Here is a 12,112-nt window from a genome sequence, read left to right as displayed (position 1 = left end):
GTGTTTGGAACATAGATTGGGGGTTGAAGGGAATATGATCCCAGATCCAAGTCCAGACAGCCACTAGGATATGTCATGTGTCTGGCACTGAGCAAGATTGCATTGCCAATTTAAAATCAAATAAGTGACCTCAGTTTTCTTGGGAAAAAAAGAAGGACATGTGCCTAGTGAGAGAACAGTGAAAAGATAATGTTCCCCTGTGCAAAATTTATTTATCTGAAAATCAAGGTCACATTTGGGGCCAAATACATGTTTAATTCATGAATAGCATTAACAGAAGGGCCTAATCAGGCATTCTTTCGACTCTAGTCTTTACATATAAATTTTAAGAATTCGTGGAGCCAAAGAGGAAATGAATATTCAATTTAGACCTTTTTATACATTTAATATCTGCTTCTCATGATGTTTGCAATTTTGACAATCTTTGTTATGAATAGCTTCTCATCGCATTTCTGAGAGGGAAATCATTGTAATTACAACCTTATGTTATAGTGGAGCAGAAGGGAGTGACTTGGCAAAGGTCATGGGGCAATGCAATGTCCAAGACAGGAAGGGAACTTACATATGTATATATATATATATATATATATATATATATATATGGAAACCATTGCCAGTTATAGATTCCAATGTGCATGGCAGAAACAGGGTTCAGCATGCCCAGCCAAAGTACGGAGCTTATTCAGAATCACGCTTGGTCTATGCTGTTGCCAAGAAGAAAACAACTTTGGTAGCAATATCTTGAACAAAACCTTCTTTGAAGATATGTTCCGATTATCACTAGTCTTGTGACGAAGCATGAGGAATATGACAGGGCAAGGAGGAATTCCTCTTCCCCGCTGTGAGAGCTGACTCAGCATTTAAGCAGCTGCACATTCTAGTCTTAGCTAGCCTATTCTTTGCCAAGGTGTTAGAGTAACCCAGGTAAAAATCTGAACCCTTTTCTCGGAGTCTCAGAGAGCTTTGTCCTAGTGTCCTTGTGTTGTCTACCAGACTATGTGATGAACTAATAACCTATATTCTAGGATTCTTTTGAGCAGTATGAATGAGGCACTAAATACTTTTAGAACATCACGAAGTTCCTAATTTCTGTGTTCTGTACAACAACTGAGCCATTTTCTCTGATCTTACCCAGACTATTTTTTCCTGCATCAAACAAAATAATAACAATAATAATGATAAGCCGTATATCAACACAACATAGAATAGGGCAAGATTGAAACTCAGATGAAAGAAGGAACTGCAAGTATATTTTTCTTTTTCTTATATTTTTTCTTTGTATTTTTGAATATATATATATATATATATATATATACACACACATATATACACACACACATACACACACACACATACACACACACACACACACACACATGCTGCATTTGTCAGTCCTACCCACCACACAGCATCAATAAGAAACACATATTTTAGCTCCTTCACCTTACTTTTTTCTCAACTCCATTCTTTCTTATTTTTAATTTGTATATGAAATAGATATCTTGCCTTCGGGTGTGTTTGTGCACCACATGAGAGCCTGGTGCTTGCAGAGGCCAGAAGAGGGTGTCATATCTCTTGGAACTGGAGTTACATGCACTTGTGAGCAATCATGTGGGTACTGGGAATCGAACCAGAGACCTCTGGAAAAAACAGGTAGTGCTTTTTCTTCCTTCCTTTCTTCCTTCCATCCTTTCTTTCTTCCATTCTCTCTCTCTCTCCCTCCCTCCCCCCTCCCTTCCTCCCTCCCCCCTCCCTTCCTCCCTCCCCCCTCCCTTCCTCCCTCCTTTCCTTCTTCCCTCCTTCCCTCCCTCCTTCCCCTCAATTCAATCATTCATATAATATTTGAATTTGGATATTACAGTTTAATGTTCTGTGACTCCTAAAAAATGTTGTCTAGCAAGTAAGTTTCATCATCCTTTCTATTTTTTTTCTTCATGGTGCTTTTAGACAGCATGTGACTTGCTTCCCATGCTCTCACTCTTTTGGAAAGCTGTATCTTTTGCTCTGCTATGGAAGTTCCTATCAAGTGCAAAATCTCACCAATCTGGGTTGCTTTCATTGTGTCTATCTCTGTCCTTAATCATTTCATCCATCTTTTCTATTGCTTCTCTATCACTTTTCTCTATTCTCTATCATCCTGCCAGACTTCAAACTTTATTAAAAGCCTTTTAAAAATTCCATTGTTACTGTATTTTCAGTGCATGGATGGGCCCAGATAATGCTCTTTGCAAAACCTCCAGTCTTTGGGAATCGGACTCTAGCACACTTGGTTTCCAGTGCACTTCTATTCCCTTTTAAATGGCAATATACAGATAACCAATCCTAGTAAACTTTTAGTTATTTCACTTGCACCATACCACTGAGAAGTGCAGTTCTTTTAAAACGTGATTCTCTCATAAATAGGTCAGATCTCGGCTCTGTTCCTTGGTTTGGGTAACATGCTGGCTAACTTTATTTGAACTTTATGCTAGCCAGAGTCATTTGCAAAGAGGTAACCTCAACTGAGAAAATGGCCTACTAGGTTGGCCTGTAGGCAAGGTTAATGATTGACATTGGCTGGTCCAATCCATTGTAGATGGAGCTACCCTTGGGCAGGGGATCCTGGATGGTGTAAGAAAATAGGTTCAGTAAGTCAGTAAGCAGCATTCTCCCATGGCTGCTCTAGTTCCTGCCTCTAGGTTCCTACTAAGTTCCTGCCCTGGCTTCCTTAAGTGATGGACTTATTAGCTGTAAAGTGAAATAAACCTTGTTCTCCCCAAGTTATTTTTGGTCATGATTACTATTAGAACATTAGAAACCCTAAGGCAGGTAATTTATGATGCTGAGTTATTGCTGAGGCAAGATAATGCAAAGTCCACTTTATTTCCTGAGAGCACTTATCTGTGGTGTCTCAAACCATCAGATTTAAAGGCCCAGCTACCCAGAGGCCAATATGATCTAAGGCAAGTCACATGGGAAGGTCCCATGGCTGCATGTAGGTCATATAGTCACATGTACTTCTAGCAGATAGCTCCCCTGATTCCTGCCTTCCCTTTATGCCTGATTAATTGCAGACATGTAGCAAGCCTATAAATGACTGTGTCCTTCAGCTGTTCAAGTCACTCTCGGACCCTCCATCTTGAGTTCCACACATAGTAAAGCAGGAACAGCTCTGCCAGCTATCAAAGGACAACTGGACAATGGGCATGACAATTCAAAGACTGGATAAATCACACCTCTATGTGGTGGTATTGTGTTCCCCAAAATGTTGTGTACCCTAATAAACTTCTCTGGGGTCAGAGAACAGAAAAGCCACTAGATACTTAGGATAGGCAGTGGTAGCACACGCCTTTAATCCTAGCATTCCAGAGGCAGAAATCCATCTGTTCAAGGATACAGCCAAGCATGGTGACTCATGTCTTTAATCCCAGAAAGTGAGCCTTTAATCCCAGGGAGTGATGGTAGAAAGGAAAGATATATAAGGCATGAAGACCAGAAACTAGAAGCATTTGGCTAGTTAAGCTTTTAGGTTTGGAGCAGCACAGTTCAGCTGAGAGCCATTTGGATATGAGGACACAGAGGCTTCCAGTCTGAGGAAACAAGATCAGCTGAGAAGTTGGCCAGGTGAGGTTAGCTATGGCTTGTTCTGTCTCTCTGGTCTTCCAGTATTCACCCCAATAACTGGCCTCAGGTTTGATTTTGTGAATAAGACCATTTAAGATTCCTGCTACACCTCTAAGATTATTACCAAGATGATGATTAGGTGGATTTGCCACACGTTAAATTCCACCCCAATGTTTGGAGTATCTAAAGAAGGAGAACTTCCTTGCTTTTTCAGCTACTCACACAGCTTAAGACAGACAAAACAAATTCACCAGCAGAAGACTTCAGTGGGTATGTTTCCAAGACTTCAGATTTTAAGAATTTGTCACAAAGAACACTTTATCAAATTGACCAACATAATGATACCCATTAGGCCAAAAGTACTGTATAACAAACATGCTATTGTATCAGAGGACCTGTTGTCTATCAACACCAGAGTCTCCAGCAAAGATCATTCATCCATGAATGAATGGAGGATCAACACAAATGAGCCAATATTTTTTTGTTCATCCTTAAGTCATCTTCTAAAACCAGCTTTATTTATTCATTTTTAAAATTCGTATTAGGCCGGGCGGTGGTGGCGCATGTCTTTAATCCCAGCACTTGGGAGGCAGAGCCAGGCGGATCTCTGTGAGTTTGAGGCCAGCCTGGGCTACCAAGTGAGTTCCAGGAGAGGCGCAAAGCTACACAGAGAAACCTTGTCTCAAAAAACCAAAAAAAAAAAAAATTAGTATTAATTTTCTGTATATATGACTCTCTTCTTGGACACCTGTGATATTATTCTTTAGTGCTTTGCATGACAACTGTCAGATTTCCTTTCTGTCTCCTATAGGATGTCTCCTATTGATGGTACTTTAAATGTCATCCCTAGCCTCCTGTTCTTCTCAGTATCCTTCATGTGAGTGGGTTATTCTATCTCCTATATGCTGATGTCTTTCCTGCGTCTACTTCTAATTCATATTTCTTTGGAAACTAGATACATAGTCTTATTGGGGGGAATATAATTTCCCTTCTGTCCAAGGGTGGCTTGCTGATTAGAGTTTGGGGGTCACCCTGCCACTTTCTATGAAAGTTAACTTCCCTAGAACAGAATGAAGGTGAGTCAAGTCCAAGACTTATTTCTTGATCTGACTGGAAAACATGAAGGTCTAGAAAAAGGATAAGTATCAAGTAAACGTTAGGTAATCAATGGGCTGAGGAGGATTTAAATTTCTTTAATCTTGTTTAAATTTCTCTTAGAAATGTCTCTATAGAGAGTTAATGGCAGTGAGAGGGGAAGAGCTTGCAAGGCTTCACCTCTCCCTGGGGATCTACAGGTGCTTTGGTGGTGGCTGAGGGAAGGAGAGACATTTTCTTCAGTGGGATAGCCACTGGTGAGGTACCCATGCTTCTATATATTAAACTCCCACCCATGCCTTTCAGCCAACCCTAGTGCAATTCATTGAGTCATACACACAAAAGACAGAAAAGGAGGAAGAATGACTGGGAAGAAGATAGAGCTGTGCCAGAGTGTCGTTGGCATGAATATGATCAAAATTTATTATGTCCACCAATGAAAATGTCATAATGAAGCCCAATGCCATGTATAATTCATACATGCTAATTAAAACATAAAAAGTAATATCTACCTTGATGAACGATAGATTCCTTAACATTTTCAAAACTGAATTTGCTTTTAGATTTTGAATTGGGAGCTTAGTCTGTTTGGTTCAGAACTGGATATCCAACATTTAACAGATCACCTGAATCCTGGCAAGTAGTCAGTACTGACTGAATACATGACTGAATGAATAAATGAATGAGTAAAGACATCTTAGAACAATTTCCCTCCCAGTGTGGTCTGGTTTGGGAGTACAGTAATCATATTCTTTATTTTCCCAAGTTGTAATCTCAGAATCTTTCTAGATTTTGCTTTCCTGGCCCTGGCATAAGCCAATCAATCATCGATTTTGTCATTTCTACTTTCTGAATGTATACTCTGTTCTTCCAACACTGTGACCATTGCCTTATCACCAAACACTTCATTTTCTACATGACTAGCAGAGGAATAATTCTATCCACAAGTTCTACTATGCTATATCCTGCCCAGCTGCATGACCTTAGCCAGAAAACTTAATCATACCATGTCTTACTGTGACTTTGGTGGGTTAAATGAACGACTATATAAGAATCATTTACCCCCCCCCCGTCTCTCTCTCTTTCTCTCTCTCCCTCTCTCTGTCTTTCTCTGTCTCTCCCCCCCCCCAAATAAAGCTCTAAAAAGGTAAAAAAAAAAAAAAAAAAAAAAAAAAAGAATCATTTAGAAAAGACCCTGAGGTGTGGTGACAGTCAATAAATGCTATCTATGCCTTTATCATATTTATATATTAGCCAATGAACCTCCTTTACCTATAGAAAAACAAAAGCAAACCAACCAAAACAATCACTCTGCCAAGCATACAAGGATTCTCCTCTTGATAGCGCTGTGTGAGCCCCATTCACACTGAGGTCTAGGGAAACCAAATCACATTGCATCCTCAGTAATGCCTTCCCATACATTTGAACATACGGTTGACATCTCTTTGTGAACTCTTTTTCTCCTTTATGTGTCTACCTCAGTGAGCCTTTCCTGGCATCTCTAGATAAATCCATGTGCTTCCTGGAGAGCCCCACGTAGTTATACACATACCTCTTCTTATCTTACATATTGTTAATTTTAAAGTAGTATTTCTTTACATTAATTAAACTGTGTGCTTCTTTTGGGAAAACAGTAATTTTACCCCTTCTTTATAGTAGCAAGGTTTGATATTTAGTAATTCTGTTTAATTCTTATTTGTTGAATAAATAAATTGAACTTATTAAATCACTAGGAATTATCTATGTTGTTGATAACAGAATGATATTTTAAGTAAGAAAATCCTGAGGCTGGAGAAATGGCTTAGTAGTTAATAGCTTATGTACTGCTCTTGCAGAGGATCCAAGTTCAGTTCAGTTTTCAGCACATATCTCTTATATCTCACAGCCTCCTAGAACTCTAGCTCCAGAGGACCTGATATGCTCTTCTGGCCTCCAGCACCTCTTGCACTATATATATGTGCACACAGACACACACATATGTATATATGTATTATATATATAAATACATCATATATGTATACATAAAAATAGAAGATATAAATCCTTAAAAAGAATAGAAAATTAGTCGGCTGTTGGTGACACACGCCTTTAATCCCAGCACTAGGGAGGCAGAGGCAGGCGTATCTCTGTGAGTTCTAGGCCAACCTGGTCTACAGAGCAAATTTCAGGAAGCAAAGGCTATACAGAAAAACCAGAAAATTTTGTCATTACTATTCACGACTATGAACAGTTAGTGATTTAAAACATACATATAAGCTCATCTTTTGAATAGTTCCTATAGTCAGTGACATGTTTCTACCTTCATCTATTCTTTCTCTAGTCCTTTCTTACATTGCATAGGACTCAAATTTCAGGCATATTATTTTCCTTCTTTTTGATGAATTTCTCTTGACATTTCTTGCAGAAGATCTGCTAGCTATGAATTCCATCAACTTGAAGGATAATTTCAGTTGGACAGAGGGCTTGTTCTGTGGCCATGAGGACCTGAGTTTGAACTCCCAGTGCTTCCAGATCAGAAGTGGTAAGCAGAGTAATAAGCCAATATACTTTTAAAAATGAAATATAAGTGATTAAATATGAACTACTGATATGGAAATGCAGAGCTTTATTTTGAAAGAAAACGTGTGCACCCACCTTTGTAACCCCTTATATAAACAAGGAAAAAAACTGTGATTTAGACTTTTTTGTTTTTTTCTCTTCTTTCAGCCCCAAAGAAAACAAACATCTACACAGCTGTTGTTATAGCACTTGCTTTCTGCTCCTTAGAAGAGTGACTGTGGAACAGAAATCTGCGGTGCTCTCAAGACATTCCCTACTAGCTGAGCAGTGACAAACAGCAGTGGCCAGACTCTCAGCGTGGAGGAGATGATTAAACAGACACTTCTCTGCACCTGCAGCAAGCTGTCCTCTGCTTCCCTGCATGCTAGAGACTGTCCTCTGGTAACTGTAGAGTAGGGAGGTGAGGGAGTAACATCGCGAGTGTAGGGAATGAAGGCACACTGCTCCCTGCACTTCTACCACGATAGGTCAATTTCCCAAGATCAAGTAGTATAAGAGCCAATAATGTCTCTAGTTCAGAGGTAGTGGGCAGAGACCATCAGTGCTTTTTCTTAGATTTAATGAAATAGAAAGGAAAGACCACTTACAATTTAAGCATTTCAGTGGGTCAGGCGGTTGAAATGCATCAAGATCTTTGCCTTAGGTTAAAGGTGTCCATGAACTTAGTCTTTCTTGTAATTGTTCCTTTTTATAGTTACAGTTACTAATAGTATTAAATAATGCAGGTTAGGGCTGCAAAGAAGAATCCCTGGTTAAGAGCACTTGCTGCTCTTGCAAAAGACAGAGTTTCAGTTTCTAGCACCCACAGTATGCTCACAACCATTCTCTACTCCAGCTCCAGCAGATCAGATGCCCTCTTCTGACCTCCACTGATACCAGGCACCATGCCGTACACAGACATATATCCAGGCAAAATATTCATACACAGAAACTAAAATAAATAAATCTTTAAAACAAAAAATAGCAGATTAGTGTTTTATATATTGTTCTTTAATGAAACTAAATTGGGTTTACTTATTCCTTCTTATAAATTCTCAAATTCTGTTTTGTAGATCTCTAATTCTTTTGTATTTTAGCTCCTTTTACTTTAAAGATTTCTAGCTATTTAGAAGAAGTTGATTGCTGTTCTTCCTTGCTTAACAGTAAAAGCAATAAGAATATGAATTTGTTGTAAATATAGTTTATGTTGCATTTCTAGGGAGGAAAACATTTATTGGTCTAACTATCATCTATCTATTTATAACCTACTTATCTGTCATTATCTATCAATCTTACTAGCTATTACCTATCCAGCTATCTATCTGTCATCTATCATATATATGTTTGGTACACAGGATGTGTTATTTAAATGGACCTATACTTATTAATTATTAACTACTGTATTTGTTATTGTGTTTTTCACTCTTTCATTCTTTTTGGCAGAATAAAACAAGTCAGTCATTACAATGAACTATCTATGAACCTGTCAATTCTTTGTAGTTTAAAATATCTGAAGCCTATACCCACAAACAACACTTAGTAATGCTTTACATTTATTCTAAGCACCCTGAAGATACTACCATGCTGATAAATTCATCTATATCTTTTATATTTAGGATTATTTTCAAAAGATATGTTGATTGATGTAGTTATATAGATAACTTAGGGAGAGACCATTTATTCCTAGCCTCTTAGCTGCCATGTTGCATTCTATCATATGACTAAAGTTGGTTTGCTTGTTTGTTTGTCTTTTCAGACAGCCTCATGTGGAACAGGCTGGCCTTGAACCCACTTCATAAATGAAATGACTTTGAAACCTTATCCTCCTTCCTCTACTCCATAGTCCTGGGGCTATAGGTATGTTCCAACAGGCTTAGTATACATGCTGCTGGAGACTGAACCCAGAACTTTGTACATACCAGGCAAGGATCCTACCAACTGAGTTATATCCAGGAGCTGACTAACCAGTTTTAATCCTTTCCATTATTAATATCTGCTCTCTTATTTTTCAGTCTGTTGGTATTGTTTTGCTTTAAATGTATTATTTGTTGGTTTTACAATACTGCATTTTTCTTTCAAATATTTTCTAACCAGTTTTGACTTTTAATGATGATCTTAATCTGTGTGTATCAAGTACTGTGAGTATTGACGTATTTGGTTTCATGTTTTATATTTATTGTGCATCTCTCTATGATTGTATTCCCACATCTCTATCAATTTTGTTGATTTTTATTAATGTTTATTTTCTTTTAGTAGTTTTTAGGTTGTGTATTCAATTTATACTTTTTAATGGTTCACCTCAAACTTACAATACATTAATTTAACTTAATTAAAAAGTTAAAAATTAAACACTCTACTATCTTCCTCCCAAAGAAACTGACACAAAGTTCTTAAAATTATTTAAATCCATGCTCTATTTTCTGCATAATTTTCTTTAAATTTTTAGCCTTTATTTTTTTAATTTTCATGATTATTTTTACAGTTAATCATTAAAAATCACAAATGTCACAATTAAACTATCTTAAGAGAAAGTGACTGAATCCGCAAATAGTAAAACTTTTACCTTAAGTAATGATAATGTTAGTCTTAAAGATATTAAGTAAATACATTCAAAATATAAAAATAAAGTGTGCATTGAAAATCATTAAGTAAAAGTAGGAAGAGTATTAAAAAAATCAATATAGATGGCCATTGAAATAAAATAATTGACTAGGTGGATTAAACAAAAGATCAGGTCCTGCTAAAGAGATAATTATTAAGTTAGAAATAGATCTAAGAAAGCCATTCAAAACACAACAAAAAGGGATGTAGAAATAGAGCATATGGTGGACATTTAGGAGACCTGAATCCTGTAATTAACCAATCACAGAAGCAAATAGAATACTTTCGATAGTGTGTGAATTATCTATTTTTCCATAGCACAATGCTACCCATTCACTAATAAGATAGTCCAGCCTTGCCTTATTAAACAGAGGCAGCCAAACTCAAACCAAATAACACTATAGTGCATGTTGTCTGTGTGCAACTAAAACTAAATGAAAAAAAAAAGACCTTTGTGTTAGTTTCTTTGGGAGGAAGACAGTAAAATGTTTAACTTTTTAATTAAATTAAATTCATGTATTACAAATTTGAGGTTAATCACCTATAAGATTTGGCAATACTGATTTTCTTTTCTATACCCGGACATTACCATTAGCATTAAAGAGAATTTAGGGTTGTAACCTTTATTAATGCAACAATATTTTCCCGTTCAATTTTGTGAGTCACTCTTCTTTCAGAAGCCTATATATAAGTTGAGTTGACTTGATGCTCCTATGAGAAAGTGCAGAATGTTCTTATCGGCATGGTAAGATGTATGCAGTCACTAAGGTTCATTACCTGCATGTCAGGCCCTTTGTTCCTAGGCTATTTATTTGTTATTGTTGTTCTCCCAAATACGTTCCAAAATATTCAATGATCGCAACAATATTTGATTTCTATTGATTTTAGGATGATAGAGCAATTGATTTTTTGGTTTTTGTTTTGTTTGTTTTTCTGCAATGCCTAAAGGCTCTTCATCAGTTGACAGATTTTGCTGTCATATGCCATCTCATTTTTCTTCAGTGTGTGTGTGTGTGTGTGTGTGTGTGTGTGTGTGTGTGTGTGTTGCTAGAGATTGAACTCGGGGCCTCACGAATGTTAGGTAAACATTCAATCACTAAGCTATATACCTAGCTTCCTCTAACTTTTTATTTTGAGACAGAGTCTTATTAATTTGTCCAGGCTGGCCTACAATTCACTCTGTAATCTAGACAATCTTTGAATTCGTGATCTCCTCCCTCAGCCACTGAGTAGCTGTGTCACTATGCCTGGCTTAAATTTTCACGACTTCTTAAAATAGAGTCCGCATCTCAGACATTTGTATGAGAAATCTGTGTTCTGTCATTGAAAGCTCTAAGAAGTCCTAACAGGAAGGAACTTTGTGTATTTGTGTATCTTCCAGATTATCAAAGAGAAAACAATTGCAGCAATTCAGTTAACTCTACTTCTGGTTGTCTATGCTCCTTTTTTTTGCTGTTTCCATTGTGACTTATAAACTTACAATAAGATGATGTATTTTTAAATTATAATAGAAGTAGGGAGAATGTGTCAGTCTGTGAAGTGCTTGTCCTACAAGCATGAGAACCTGAGATTGATCACCAGAACTCACATGAAGATATAACAGCATTCTGGTTGGCAGAGTCCAGAAACCAGAGAATTCCTGAGACTAGCTGATCAGTCAGTTTAGCTAAGTTGGTGAGCACTGAGCTAATAATAGACCCTGTCTCAAAGGAAGTGAATGACATTCCTAAGGGAGACAGCTAAGGTTGTCCTCTGGACTCCATGCACACACGTGCACCTGAATATGTACAACATGCACATACACACACATAAAATGCAAAAACAATAGCAAATAAAATATAAATCTGCATATGCAATTTTAAATATAAGATATGATAAATAGATCAAATATAGTAAATCCTAAAATACACACTTTTTAAAAACTTATGTACATGTAACTCTAGTTATTCAGAAATAAACATCTGCATGAAGGTGGAAAGTAAACACAGAAAAGAAAGCGGCTGATAACAACTGACTAAACATGGGATGGACTTAGAATAGTTTTTATGATAGCATTCTAGAAGGCAAGTATTGGGAAAGACAAAACTCATTTCTAATTTTTAAAGCCCTATAAATAATTAAGAATTAGGACTTACTAATTTCAATATCAGATATCCAATTGTAGAGAAACTTCGCAAAATGTAAGTCATGTCTGCATAGATGAGGATGAGACTACCCTGTCAGTCAACTTGGTTGAAGAAAAAGAAAGAGAGGAGGAGTGAATGCTTAGCCTCGA

General features: G+C 37.1%; 1 long non-coding RNA gene across 1 annotated transcript in view; it reads right to left on the bottom strand.

The window, feature by feature from the left end:
* Nucleotides 1-12,112, bottom strand: part of LOC128109892 (uncharacterized) — a 34,971-nt gene extending 22,859 nt beyond the window's left edge. The window contains exon 1 of the long non-coding RNA XR_008217948.1: nt 11,973-12,112. This is a non-coding gene — a long non-coding RNA (uncharacterized LOC128109892). The remainder of the gene's footprint in view (nt 1-11,972) is intronic.

The sequence above is a fragment of the Peromyscus californicus genome, unplaced genomic scaffold, assembly GCF_007827085.1.
Source record: "Peromyscus californicus insignis strain IS unplaced genomic scaffold, ASM782708v3 Scaffold_14__1_contigs__length_90479793_seg_2, whole genome shotgun sequence".
Classification (NCBI taxonomy): Eukaryota; Metazoa; Chordata; class Mammalia; order Rodentia; family Cricetidae; genus Peromyscus; species Peromyscus californicus.
The sequence above is the reverse complement of the archived record's forward strand: the minus strand, read 5'-3'. Positions and strand labels throughout refer to the sequence as shown.